Here is a 14,091-nt window from a genome sequence, read left to right on the forward strand (position 1 = left end):
CTGTGTTGTGTTTTTTTTTGTACTTTATTTCACAGGTGAATGGGTAGGGGTACATTATACCCCATACTCATTCACATAGGGTGGGGGGCCGGTATCCGGGGGCCCCCTTCTTAAAGGGGGCTCCCGGATTCCGATAAGCCCCCCGCCCGCAGACCCCGACAACCAACGGCCAGGGTTGTCGGGAAGAGGCCCTTGTCCTCATCAACATGGGGACAAGGTGCTTTGGGGTGGGGGGGCCGCGCGGCCCCCCCTTCCCCAAGGCACCCCCCCATGTTGAGGGCACGCGGCCTGGTACGGCTCAGGAGGGGGGGCGCGCTCGCTCGCCCCCCTTTCCTGGCCGGCCGGGTAGCGTGCTCGGACAAGGGTCTGGTGTGGACTTTGGGGGAACCCCCACGCCGATTTTTTTCGGCGTTGGGGTTCCCCTTTAAGCCCATTCCAGGCGGCGGAGCCCGCGACGTCTCCTTCGCGGGCCCCGCCTACCTGTACACGCGCTCGAAATGGGCGGACTTTCCGAGCGGGAACAGTTTGCTCATTTCGAAAGTAGCCTACACACGGGCGGACTGTTCGCTCAAACACAGTTTCCGCGGACAGTTTTTCGGAATTTCCGAAAGACTTTGTCCGTCCAACTGTCCGCTGAAACTGTCCGCTGAAAGCCCACACACGGGCGGACTGTCCGCCCAAACACTGTTCAGCGGACAAGGTTGGGCGAAGAGTCCGCCCGTGTGTACGCGGCCTAAGCCTGTTTATAACATAGAAAGGTATGATTCTGTAGTCCTAAAGGAAAAAAATGTGTGGGGAAAAAATAGAAAATGAATGCAGCCACCACATCTACGGATCAGTAAGCTGCAATGCTGACATTTTTAAAAATTATGCTTTAAAGCAGTGATTCTCAACCAGGGTTTTGTGGAACCCTAGGATTCCTCCAGAGGTTGCTAGGGGTTCCTTCAGCATTGGGCAATTTCTCAGGTATGATCCCACTGATACCATTGATCTAGTTTGCTCTATGTAAGGAGGTAATTCTTCCCAATGACCACAAGTATAAGGACCATTCTTCCCACTGACCATCACACTAATGTATCATGAGTTGTAGAATTCTCATTTTTAGCAGGGGGTCCCTGAGACCAAAGAACTATTTCAAGGGTTCCTCTGTGTTGAAAAGGTTGAGAAAGGCTGCTTTAAAGTGTCATTTTTAAAGTGGACATTTTAAAGATATTGACGTGACACAATACAATCTGTATCAGCAGTATCTCTCTCTACTCCCCTGTCAGAACGGGGATCTGTTTGTTTACACTGACAGATCGGTGCTCTGGCTCTCTGTGGAGCGATCACGGCTGGTCAGCGGACATTGCGGCCGCCATCCACGTGCATCGGCTCTGGCGTCCCCTATTGCTCTTAAAGCGGCCGATGTATGCCTATGGCGATTCGCTCAGCTGTGCCAACCTGCTGCAGTATAATAATGGCGACTGGTCAGCAAATGGTTGAGATCCAGTAATACACTGTTCCACCCTGCTCTGTACATGCTCAGTTGCTCTCCTTCTTTGGCACTGTACCTAAAATCACAGTCACTAAAGGTTGATCTGCTGACAGCCTAAAGATTTACTGCTGCTCAGGGGTTCTGGGCTTCAGCAAAATGGCAGCATCCAGCAAGAAGGAACAGAAGCAGTGCTGGAGACAATTTGCAATTCGGACGCGCAAAAAATCCCGCATGCTCGGAAACAATTCGACTCATGCGCGGAAGCAACTTAGTTTTCTCAGCTCGACGTAGTGTTGTACGTCACCGCGTTCTTGATGGTCAAAAGTTCAGAGAACTTCTGTGTGACCGTGTGTATGCAAGACAAGCTTGAGCGGTATTCCGTCGGAAAAACAATACAAGATTTTTCTGACGGAAATTCCGCTCGTGTGTCTGCGGCATAAGAAGGTATTGCATGAAGGAAGGATCAGGTAATGGGGATAGGGAGGTGCAGATGTAAGGTGTGCCCCCTGGGCTCAATGGACTTCATGTTAGGTCCAAGTTTCTGCTGGGCTGCTGCTGTCATCATGTGAAAAGAAAATATTAGGACACAAAAAGTTGAAAGAAGGGTAAAACATGATTATAATACATTGTGGTTTCACAATATATTGTCAAAGAAACATTATCCACTAAAAGCAGAAATCTTATGTTATCTTCCTCTTTTTATGTTCTCCAGAATTGTTGTTTTATCTTTGGGAGGATATATTTATATATATATATTTTTTTTCCCTTTTGAAATATATTGCAAAACAAAAAAAAACTTTATTTTTTTAACAATACAGGAAATACGATCTTGCTTAATATCTTGCTTAATATCTCAGTATTTGGTAAATGCTGCAGAGCCCAATTCATATATACCTTTATATTTTATATATATATATATATATATTTATGGTGTGGAGCCCTCTGACCGATACGGATAAGGATGACAAACAAGGTTAACATAAACTCGCTTACTTGAAATGGACCTGAAAGTGTGCCCTGGTCTGACGTACGGTATACCAAAATAAGGGGGCATACCTTAAATAGAAAGTGGGTGATAAATGAAATGAATATGAATGGAGTGAAATGAGTACTCTCATGAGGAGTATAATGCTTGAGAAATGCCCTGAAAAAGGGGATGGGTGGGTGGGTATCGCGCACCGGAACCGACGAGGAAGATAGGCGAACGGGCTGGTTATATACTCCACCGGGCTCCTCCCATAATTTCAGGCCACCATACTGGCCTTTCTATTTATGGTGTGGAGCCCTCTGACCGATACGGATAAGGATGACAAACAAGGTTAACATAAACTCGCTTACTTGAAATGGACCTGAAAGTGTGCCCTGGTCTGACGTACGGTATACCAAAATAAGGGGGCAAAAACATTCAGGTAGGGGTTGCATTTTATTGATCCAAGTTTGTTACTGGGTGAGCTCGACAAAGGCCTGGGTCATCTCCGCTTGCGGATTGGGTATGTAGCGGGCGAAACAGGTGGACCTCCATCTGCCCAACTTCTTGATAACGTGAGTAGGACAGAGGTGAAGGATACCCGGGAGTATCCTGACATGTTCCACCGGGCAGCGTTCAGAGGTTTAGTGAGAAATGGCAGAAGAGGACTAATTCCTGGTTGATCAGCCAAAAGGGTCAACAAGCGCGTGAGAATGGCGACCGGGTACCAGCGGTTGTTGGACTTATAGAAGTGTATGTCCGTACCCGAGCCAAGCTGCTGCGTCTTGGAGACTGCTAAGTGTAAGACGAAATGGTCTTCGTATCGGACCAGGTGGTGCTCGCACAGCATGCGTGCTGTGAGGCTACAACAAGTAAACTTGCTTGGCCGTAAGAAGCCGTAGAAGGCCAGGTGTATGGCTGCTTGTAAATGACACTAATGTGGAGACCGAAAAGGTGAAGTGGCCAGGATATCTGACATATTTCTAAACGTCTCCTGTGATAGGCAGTCGTTTTGGTGCCGGCCATCGGCTGGCGCTTCTGGATACCGCGCATAACAGCCCGAACGGCGTGGTAAGAAAATAGGAAGGGTACGGTAGGGTCCTGGAGGGACGTGAAATGTTGTACACCGGTCAGGGATAGCCGGATCGTATTAAAGGATAACGCCAACTGCGAGTGGCAGTAGGAAATGAAGGCTATGACTTGCTTGACACGGGACGTCTCTGTACTGTGATACGTGATGAAGTTGGTTAAAGGCCCTCCAGGCTGATTGATAGGCCTTGAGGGTATTGCGGGAAAGGGAGTGATCAAATGAGTTGGGTAGCCGCTAGGAGGTGAGGGGCTAATCCAGGGTCAGTTGAGACCAGTCCGGGATAGCTGCTGATGTTGGTCCGGCTCCGGGTACCTGAACGAAAACGAGACAAGGTTAAAAGCGGGAGAGGGCGTCCGCTGCCTGATTGAATTTACCGGGGATAAAGGAAGAATGGATGTTGAACTGAAACAACAACAAGAGCTGGACCAGTCGACGTAGGAAGGACATAACCAACAGAGAGGACGCCTTGGCGCAGCCAGGAATTGCCAGTAACTGGGGAGGCCACGGAGCTGCGAGCCAGAGGTGGCCAAAAACAGCCGAAAGCCCGTGGAGGCCGCTGCGTCGGTCATCACCTGGGGAGAAAGGGAAGACACGGAGGGAATGAACAGGGAGACGTCATTCCCAGACGATAGGAATTCCTCCCGCATAGCAAGGACTGCTATTGCCGCGGGAACCCGGCTGAGGACTTGCTCTGGATCCTGTGAGAGGGACAGTAAGACCAATAGGCGTGACACAAAGGCGCGACCCCTGAGGGATGATGTGCATAGCGACACTCGACATGCCGTGAAGGGACTGTAGGTGTCTTTTGGATGACTAAACTGGGGAATATGCGAGGATATTATATGCCCGTAAAGATGGCAGTTGTAATGGGCGAGCATTGGCCGATGGCTATGGGCTGATGCCTCTGGATGCCTCGTAGTGGGGATCTTGCTGTATGGGCCGTAACAACAGATGGCTCTCCGTGCATTGTAAGGATAAGAAATGTTAAACGCTGGCTAGAAATAGCCTGGGCGTGCTACAGGAAGAGCCAGTCGCGTGTGTCAACATGATCCTGGTGCGGACGGAAGTTGAACTCAACTGTCCCAAGGAAGAGACGGACAGACAGGCAACAGTGAGTGGCTTGTAAGAAAAGCCACAGGAGACGAGTGGCCAATTAAGTGCTGCTGAAAATGACGTGTAGCCAGTTAGCGTGCCACTGAGAACGTGCTTGCAACGAATGATTGCAAGAAGTTATGCTAAGTCGCGAGCCTTGGCATGACTAAAGGTTGTGTTTGAACGTGTGCTTGCGACAATTGCCCGGGAGTTTGTCACAGGAGATGTGTACGTGGTGACTGTGAGCAATTCGTGTTACCGCATGTGCACTGCGAAGACTGCGGGAGTTGTGCTTGAATGTATGTTTGGACGCGTGCTTGCGATGGTTGCAAGATGTTACCCAGGATGCGTGCTTGCCATGATTGCAAGATGTTATGCTAGGACGCGTGCCTGCAATGATTGCAAGGAATTACAGTAGGCTTCATGGGTAGCCAGGCCGGAAAAGACAGAAGTCCATCCGGTCCAACCACAAATCAAAATAATAAGGTATCACACCACCCGACACACCCAATTCTACGCCCGCAGCTGATCCAGAGGAAGGCAAAAAACCCCAACAGAGCATAGCCCAATTTGCTACAGTAGGGGAAAAAATTCCTTCCTGACCCCTCGAGAGGCAATCGGATTTTCCCTGGATCAACTATGCCTATAAGTATAAGTACCCTGTAATACAACGAACATTTAGGAAGGTATCCAGGCTTTCCCCAAAGCAATCTATTGAGCAGCCAGAAGTGCCTGCCAGCAATGATTGCCATAAGTTGTGCCTGGACATCAGCTTGCAATGATTGCAAGAGGTCTATGCTTGAATGCGTGCTTGCCATGATTGCAAGAGGTCTATGCTCGAATGCGTGCTTGCAATGATCGCAAGAGGTCTATGCTCGAATGCGTGCTTGCAACGATTGAAAGAGGTCTATGCTCGAATGCGTGCTTGCAATGATTGCAAGAGGTTTATGCTCGAATGCGTGCTTGCAACGACTGCAAGAGGTCTATGCTCGAACGCGTGCTTGTAATGAGTGCAAGAGGTCTATGCTCGAATGTGTGCTTGTAACGCGTGCAAGAGGTCTAGGCTCGAATGCGTGCTTGCAGCGACTGCAAGAGGTCTATGCTCGAATGCGTGCTTGCAATGAGTGCGAGAGGTCTACAATGATTGCGATTAGTCTATATCTGGATGCGTGCTTGCAACGATTGCAAGAAGTCTACGCTTGGATGTGTATTTACGACGATTGCACGAAGTCTACGCTTGTATGTGGAGAAAAACAACGAGACACGCCTAAACGAAGCTGTGTTCTTCCCTTTTGAGGCAACTTTATAATGAAATGAGGCCGAGGAGCAAGGCCCCCTGGTAGGCATCCAAACCTTGAAAAATCAACTGGACCCAAACCGGGGAGCGGCATGTGACAGTGAAATGAGAGAACCTGCCATGACAGAGATCCGGATCGCCATGCCACAACTTGCGACTGAGCACGAAACGGATTCTGGAGCATGTACTGAAATGAGGCCATTCCTGGGGCACGCCGAGACGAATTTGGTACACCGATGTGACTATTCGTACCGGAACGTGATAGGTGAAATGAAATGAAAACCCATGACAAAGACAAGAATCAGAGGACGAGCCCTTGAACCAAACAGATGAATCCTGTCCTTGGAGCATGTACTGAAATGAGGCCATTCCTGGGGCACGCCGGGATGAATTTGGTACACAGATGTGACTATTCGTACCGGAACGTGATAGGTGAAATGAAATGAAACCCATGACAAAGACAAGAATCAGAGGACGAGCCCTTGAACCAAACAGATGAATCCTGTCCTTGGAGCATGTACTGAAATGAGGCGTAACAGCTGGGCGCACCGGAACGAATCGGTGCATAAATAAATGCAACAGGATTCGAATCGGAGCGTAATAAGTGACCGAAATGATATGCCATGACAGAGATAAGATTCAACGACTGGACTGATGGTTACAACAAAGAATCCGACTCTGGAGCATGTACTGAAATGAGGCGTAGCAGCTGGGCACACCAGAACGAATCGGTGCATAAAAGAATGCAACAGGATTCGAATTGGAGCGTAATAAGTGACAGAAATGATATCCCATGACAGAGACAAGATTCAATGACTGGACTGATGGTAACAATAAAGAATCCGTCTCTGGAGCATGTACTGAAATGAGGCGTAGCAGCTGGGCACACCAGAACGAATCGGTGCATAAAAGAATGCGACAGGATTCGAATTGGAGTGTAATAAGTGACAGAAATGATATCCCATGACAGAGACAGGATTCAACGACTGGACTGTAGGTTACAAAGAATCCGTCTCTGGAGCATGTACCGAAATGAGGCGTAGCAGCTGGGCACACCAAGACGAATCGGTGCATAGAAGAATGCGACAGGATTCGAATTGGAGCGTAATAAGTGACAGAAATGGTATGCCATGACAAAGACAAGAATCAGGGACCGTGCGTGAACCTGCGAGTGATTCAGTCTCTGGAGCATGTACAGAAATGAGGCCAAACCCTGGGGCACTTCAAAGCGAATCGGTGCACCAGAGGAAGGAAACGGAAGAAATGACTGGGACTGAAATGACTTGAAATGAGATGAAATGAAATACATAACATAACTGCATGAATGAAGAGATATATTCGAATTGGAGCAGACCAAGCGAAACGTGCGGACTGCTTGCCTTATCGTAAAAAGCAGTCGGCTGTGAGTCGAACGATTCGACCGATACTAATAGAAATGCTCGGGCAGTCGAACGGTTTCGAATGCCGTACCTGCGAATGAATCGCCTGACGTGGCGTAATCGAACGTGTCGAAAGGTGATAACGACTACATCGAAAGTAGAAAACAGTGACATGCGTACGAGGGCCACAGAAAACATTCGATTTGAAAGCAGCGAGCGGCTCGTGAGTACAGGGAATGTTGACGGTACATCGAAATACATGAATTGAAAGGGGGGTGCCGAAGCCCTACCTGCGACAGCCGGCCCGACGTGCAACGACAAATTCGATGGGTACGACGACACTCCGACGGCGAAACCGACGGACGCTGATGAACGAGAAGACGAGTTGTCAAGACGGAGACGAATAACGCGGGAACTGACGAACAGGCTCACTGCGTCTGGTCTGGATAGTCGGCCCTTGATATCTGACGTATCAGGTATCGCGCACCGGAACCGACGAGGAAGATAGGCGAACAGGCTGGTTATATACTCCACCGGGCTCCTCCCATAATTTCAGGCCACCATACTGGCCTTTCTATATATATATATATATATATATATATATATATATATATATATACACACACACACACTCACCAGACACTTTATTAGGTACACCTGTTCAATTTCTTGGTAACACAAATTGCTAATCAACCAATCACATGCCAGCAATTCAATGCATTTAGGCATCTAGACGTGGTGAAGACGACTTGCTGAAGTTCAAACGGAGAATCAGAATGGGAAAGAAAGGGGATTTAAGTGACTTTGAACATGGCATGGTTGTTGGTGCCAGTCGGGCTTGTCTGAGTATTAAAAAAAACTGATGATCTACTGGGATTTTCATACACAATCATCTCTCGGGTTTACACAGAATGGTCAGAAAAAGAGAAAATATCCAGTGAGCTGCAGTTGTGTGGATGAAAATGCATATACAAAAAATGCATATACAAAATATATATATATATATATATATATAATCCACTCCCCAAGGGGGGGAACTGGTAAGCATGTATGCACAGGTTGCTGTTGTAGATGGACACCACAGGTGTATTGCAGGTTAGCACACCAGGTAATCATGATAATTAATATGGTAATTCATTAGCCAGGAAACAAACATGAACCTGGGTATTGATTGCCATCTGTGGGGGTACACACAGAGCAATCACTTTAAGCACATATGAAAAAAGGCATAAAGTAAAATAAGACCAGGAGGCCTAGGGTATTAGAGGTCCTAGACATCGGGTACAAAAACCGCAATACTCTAACCTGTATAGACATGTCCAACCGCGCAACCCGGCATGTGGAGTCATGAAAACTGCTCAACAGTGGTCTAACACAGACCACTGTTTAAGCCCCCAACCCTTCCGGCATCAGCGCACGCCGCTAAACGGCGGTGTCTGACGTCACGGGGGTCCGCCCACCCACACCGCGCGTTCGCACGGCCATGCAACCATCACGCACGCTGATGCGGACGCACTGTGCATGGATGTGCGAACAGCGCATGTGCGTGCCGGAGGGGCCCATGGACCAAAAAGGTCCGGGCGCATCCAGCACAAGAAGGGCCCAAAATAAGGGGCCCACCAGGGCGAGCGCACATCTGCCAGACAGGAGAACACAACAAGGGGTCCAAGAACAGACCCAAGCTTCCCCCTGGGGGGAGCAGATCTCCTTTACAGCAACACTATTCACAAAATACAAAAGTAATATATAAACAATAATACTACAAACATCATATAAACAAGGTAATAATGTAATAAACAAAGCATGGGAACAACCATACTTCAGTGTCACCAACGGCATAGGGAATGACAATCCCACTAGCTATCGTGGTGAAAAAAATATATAAAGTAAAGTAATGTATAACTAAATATAAAAAATAGAGGCACTCAAAAGAGACACCCACCACTGTTGCTGTTCAGAGATTGGTGCCTCTTAAAAACGGGTGTGTTATCCACCCTGGGTGTATTATCTATGAACATGGGTGGTGTATACTGGATAATACAGCACAAACGGTATGTTTGGCTTTTATCTTTACACTTGTTTCACTTATATCATCCTTTTTACCCTATTTTCTGTGGTGGTTTGCCCTTTTCCACAGACTCCTTATTTCTGTTTCCTTCTCTTCCCAATTTGGTCACATTTCTTTGATAATTTTACACCTTAGAATGCACAATCAAGCACTTCCTTTTTATAGGCTGTTTACAGCCCCTATACACAGTCTATTTTCCATCCCTTTTCACCTATATATCACTCTTTAGGTGTGTATAGGTTAATGTCTCATCTTACTTTAACTCTCATATCATTTATATCTGTTTAAATTTGAAGAGTCCTTTACAAACCCCCGCATCTGCCGTGGGAGGAAACCGATGGGTCCTGTGATCTACTGCTTCCTCCTTTGTGGGTGAGCTGATCCCCTCGCTATTTAAATCATTGTAAATTTTCTGTTATGTCATTATATGATTCGCTGCTATTTGATTATTTGCAAATATTTTTATTTACTCTATAGACTATCCTCCTGAAGAAGCGGTTTGCCGCGAAACCGGCAGAGGAAACGTACCCGTCGGCAGTTTATTAAATTGTGGTGTATATGATTTTAGCAATATAAAAGTTTTGATGGATTTCATTTTTTTGTCCTTATTAAATTAATTGTAATTTTTTATAACAAAGTCTTTTATGATTTATTTAGTACCGCAATAGTCCCCTCAACAAACACTTTTGGGTGTGGATATCAAGGGAGCAGCCTCAGCAACTGCCCCAATATCCTTAGAATTCCCAATTCTTCTCGACAATTATCAATTGGGATGATGGTACTGTTATATGTATTACGTACATTTTGTATTTGAGGCTATACTCAGTCTATGACCAAGAACTTTGGTTCTTCTGAGGAATGTTTCCAACACCTTGTTGAATCTATTCCACAAAGAATAAAGGCAGTTCTGAAGGCAAAAGGGGGTCCAACCAGGTACTAGCAAGGTGTACCTAATAAAGTGTATGAAGGGAGATGATTTGTATGCAATTTTGAGTATTTAGGGGTCCTCACCCATGTAGGGTGAGGGATTCCAGAGAAGTGTGCAGGGAGAGGAAAGGACTGATTTGCAGTGCTCTCGGAATTAATAAGTCATTGTTTGGGACCTGGAATTTGGAGACTCAGAGAGACTTTTGGGTGGGAAAGATCTTACAAATCCTGACTATAGTGACTTTGGTCTTGGAGGGGTTAAGCCACCTGCAAGGGAGAGTCATGGATAGTGGCCAGAAGGAATCAACACATGTCAGGGTAGTGTGGAGCGGTTCCCAGCTGTGAACAAGTGTTTCCTCTTGGGGGCTGAGACTCTGTTTTGCTGACCTCCTGTAACTTGTCTTGTCTATAGCCAATGAATGACTATATATGGATGCACATACGAGTTTATGCGCATTTATACACATGCGCATAAAATCTGTAGATCTGTGCGGCCCTGTACGCATCTGTGTCCTACTTTTTTGTGGGTGGCTAAACACAGCGCACATTTGTATGTAGAAGCATTTGTGTGTGTTTTTCCTGCCTGTGTGAATGAGACTTTCGAGTGTTAATTGTTTGTGCAGTTTTGCAAATTTTTCGATTTTCACTGTTTTCCAAAAAGGCCCAGTTTAAAAATGTACAAATAATTGCTATTTACTAGCTGAATACAGTGTTCTTCTTTTTTTAGATTAGGGCTAGGTTCACACTGCTGCGATGCAGGAATGCTGCAAATCCACTGCGGGTTCCCACATCGCATGTCTCCCGGCGGCAGTTCACACTGCCCTATGCGAACTGCTGGGAGTGTCAGTTAAAAGTTAATGACACCTCCAAATTAGTTTGCATATCGCAGTGCGATCTGCAAACTCGGACAGGAATCAGATCGCATGGTGTGAACACCCATGCGATCCGATTCTGATGCGGACCAAAAAAAGGGTCCTGTACGAATTTGGGCCGCGTGCGATGCGTATTCAGCCATACTATCTGTATGGCTGAAATCGCACAGAGATCGCATGTGATTTGCACTGCAGTACGGTGCGAATCACATCCAATCATGGACATCGCAGCAGTGTGAACCTAGCCTTAAGAAGAATTTTAAAAGTTATGTTGTGTTTGTTAATAAAGAGTGTCCCGGAGGAGAAGACACAAGGACATATGTGGAGGGACGGCATGACAGTGCTGAGAATAGCACAGTGCCGCTTTAAGAGAAAGGGATGTCAGAGCTTTAATAAAGGGGGAGTGGTCAGGGGCTGGGTGGTTCGCAGGCAAAAAAGTAATGTGCCTGGAGGGAGGATATGACATCAGTCTCGAGCGGAGGAGGAAGAGATTCCCACCCACCCACCCGGTGTTTTTGGGGGAATAGTTGTTTTCAGGAATGAAAAGGGTTTATTAGGCTATGGCAGTCTTTTGGGTCATTGGAGGAGGTGAAGGAGAGGTACATGTATGGAACATGTAGTACCCACCCATGGGATGGGGGTGGTTATTGTACTTCCGGGTTACAAGGGGTTAACCCGGAAGGGTTAAAAAGGGGTAGGTCACTGTGACACGTTGGGTACTGCCTCCGAGTCCGGGGGTTTCCGACTGGAGGAAGGAGTTCAAAGTTCAGAGAATTGTTCACAGTGACCAGTGGTTTGGTGGTTGCACTTTGTTTGTGACCCATTTAAAAAGGTTTTGAAGTAATGGTAAAAAAAGTTTAAAAAAGTTATTTATTAAATTTTATATATTATATTAATAAAAGGCCGGCTGGCCATTTACTCCACACCCTTGTCGAGTCATATGTTATTTATGGGCTAGGTTGGGTAAGGTTTTAAGGTGGTCTATGAACGGGCTTAGGCCCTACACATGTCATGATTTTAGAGTATTATTAATGAAAATATTGGTTCATATTTAATGTAGCACCCTGATGTTTAGGCAGGGTTGCTAATAAATGTATTTGCCAAGTGATAGTTGCCTTGGCCAATTGTTAAGAGGTCAATTGATTTTGCCCTAATTCTGGAATTGCTGCACTTCTCTCTTATCGCTAGATGTCCGGGTGTCTGGTGACATTAGATAAGACAAGGGCATTGCAAGAACAGATTAGGAATGAATGGGGTGTCTCAGCCAATGGGCAGGGATTTTCTTGGATCCCTTGGCTTCCTGGGAGAACCTATTTATTTGGGTGGAGTCAGGTGATGGGGTTCTGTGGCACCTGGATGGCTTCTAGGCCAGAAGCCTGAGGCCTATCCCGGGGACATCTGGCTGCTAGGCTGTCTGAGGGCCTGTTCAGAAGCAGGAAAGCAGCATAGGGTTGGGACTGCGGGCTTGTAGACCAACCAGAAGTGATAGTTCCACCGGCCGGGGAACCAGTCATGGTCAAAGGTAGAAGGAAAGCTGTTTCCACTAAGGGACAATCCACCTTGCTACCGGAGACCATAGTGAGTAAGCTAAGGCCAGTACCAGAGCAGACTTCTCGCCAGTCGGGGACAGTGAAGAAGTGGTAAAACTTCAGCAGGTGCCAAGTAAGGGATCCAGCGGGACAGCAGAGGTGATGCTTGTGGAGTGCCAAGCCAGGGACCTAATGTGTCAGAAGGGATGAAGCTTAAATAGTATCCGTGAGTGTCAAGCCAAGGACCCAGCAGTAAAGCGAGGATGATGCTTGAGGAAGATACAGAGTGCTACAGTGCAAGAGCTCAGGGGATCCAGTGGCTAGTGGATCTGAAGTCTAGTGAGAGAGACTGGGAGCACAGTTACATTCCTGGCACATGCAGCTTTTTGGCTGAAAATGATAGGAGGGTTTAGTTCCACTTTATCAATCAGTGATAACTATATTTATGCCCCTTGTAGCTCCTTGGTGATCAGCATGCTCCAGCTCCTCCTGTGCATGAGTGATGCTAGAGGGGGAGGAACCAGTAAGACTGGGCGGGGCACCCGGGAGCATCATCTCTATGAATGTGAGGGGAAGAGAGGGGAGTGGTCAGACCAACTCCTCCACAGGAGCTAAATAATGGTGACCACCAAGGGAAGGTGGGATGTAGTTTGGGTGCAGTTTTTATTTATACAATTGTTAAGGAAGCCAGCATGTTTCAACTCCTTAACGATCAGCTAGTCACTGATTGATATGGACGCTAGCGGGTGCCTGTTTCTTAACCACCTGCCCACCGTATTATAGCCGAATGATGGCAACAGCACATCCGGCTAGTTCTGGGACACTGTCATATGACAACATCCTGTAACTGCACCTGCCGCACATCTGCTGTAGGGTGCGGGTGGAGCGCTCTGTGATAGTAGTGTCCTCTGGACACTGATGATCACAGATTGAGGTTAAAGAGCCAATCAGTGGCTCTTTTTAAAATGCGATCATCTGTGTCCAATCACAGCTGATTATGGATGTAAACAGAAGCCAGTTACTGGTACTCTTTTCTTCATGTTGACAGCATGAGGAGAAGAAAGCTGATAGCTTGTGTAAAAGGGACAAGTACACTGATAATCAGGGCATGGATCATCAGTGTCCTGATGATCAGCGTAGACCCAACAGTGCCCACCAGTGCTGCTAATCTGTGCCCACTAGTGCTGCCAATCAGTGCCCATCAGTGCTGCCAATTAGTGCCCATCAGTGTCACCTACCAGAGCCACCTACCAGTGCCCATCAGTGTCACCTATCAATGCCCATCAGTGTTACATATTAGTGCCCATCAGTGTCGCTTTTCAGTGCCATCTATCAGTGCCCATCAGTATTGCTTATTAGTGCAGCCTCATCAGTGCCTCCTCATCAGTGCCCACCA

The sequence above is a fragment of the Lithobates pipiens genome, unplaced genomic scaffold (genome assembly GCF_037356315.1).
Source record: "Lithobates pipiens isolate NorthernLeopardFrog02 unplaced genomic scaffold, aLitPip1_a1.2 Scaffold_8, whole genome shotgun sequence".
Taxonomy (NCBI): domain Eukaryota; kingdom Metazoa; phylum Chordata; class Amphibia; order Anura; family Ranidae; genus Lithobates; species Lithobates pipiens.